Below are 1295 nucleotides of genomic sequence, written 5' to 3' on the forward strand. Positions count from 1 at the left end.
TCTCTCTTCGATGTATCAGTTAAAAAAGAAGAATGACAACCATCTCATAACACTTTGATTTATATTCTGCTATGCTTCCCCCTCTCTCTAAATTGTTGATGCGTTTAAGTGATTTTGCGCACAACATTGGTCAACGGGTTGTACTGGATCACGCGATCGTGTATGATGAGACAGTACGCAGTGGTATTCATCGGCACATTCTCCTTACACTCGAATTCCAATCTCACATCCACGGTTGCGCTCTTGACCGATTCGTTTTGTCGAGAACAATCGATGATCACGAACGGACCATTACGTAGAAACATTGAGACGGTGAGACTCGGCTCGAGATACTCGTATCCATAATAGTTCTTGCAGAAACGCGCATACGTATCGTACAGAATCGACCATCTGTTTTTATCGAAATCCAGATTCATATCGTCGTACGGATAACATTCCGAGTTCAGATAGAGTTTCACATTGGTCATCTTGCAATCGTCGAATCGACTCATATCTTCAGACATGATGTTTTTCCGACCTGTCTGCAGAGCGAAGATAACATATCGTGGCTTCTCCAGCTGAGTCGCTGTCTTAATGGCCCATGAATGCTTGGTTGTACGCTGCAATAGCGGATACTCATACAGATCCTACGAGCGAAAACCCATGCTGAGGTAATGTCCGCTTTCCAGAGCGCGCAGCATCGACAGCTTCTTAATCTCGCTCAATAACACATGTGGCATTCGCCATTGTATCTTGAATATGTTGATCACAGGCTCCAGCGTCGAATCTCCAACCAGACAATTGTTGTCGTTGCGCGATCGTATTAAGATTAACTCATGACGAGCGTTCATCACCACTCGTCTGTAATCCTCGCAAAATCCCAATAACATGTAGAGCGGTACGCAAAAATTGAAGTTTCCATTTGCAGTAGTCGGATCAGTCCAGCCGGCGTTTCTCATAATCACGCTTCTATCAGATGATATCGTTACATAGTTTTTGAGCAAACTTGTTATTCCCACGTTTCTGTTGCGATCAATCTCCACGCCATCGAGTTCGTATCGAATCTCATCGAACATGAATGCGACACAATTATTTCCCAGTATCACAGCAGATCCTTCGGCTGGTTTATTTATCTTTAGTTCTCCCTCGATGTATAGGAAGCTTTCATACGGCAACGTATACAGATCCTGTTGTTGTATGGGTATTCTTATCTTATCACTGTGTCCGAATGTTGTGTTAGCGAACGGGTTGTACGTGTGAGTCTCGATCTTGACGATGCGATCGTCAAAGATTGGCTCGTCTCCAATGTTGAGGAT

This window comes from Prenolepis imparis, unplaced genomic scaffold, assembly GCF_030444845.1.
Source record: "Prenolepis imparis isolate NDT839.2.m4 unplaced genomic scaffold, iyPreImpa1.0 SCAF_40, whole genome shotgun sequence".
NCBI lineage: Eukaryota > Metazoa > Arthropoda > Insecta > Hymenoptera > Formicidae > Prenolepis > Prenolepis imparis.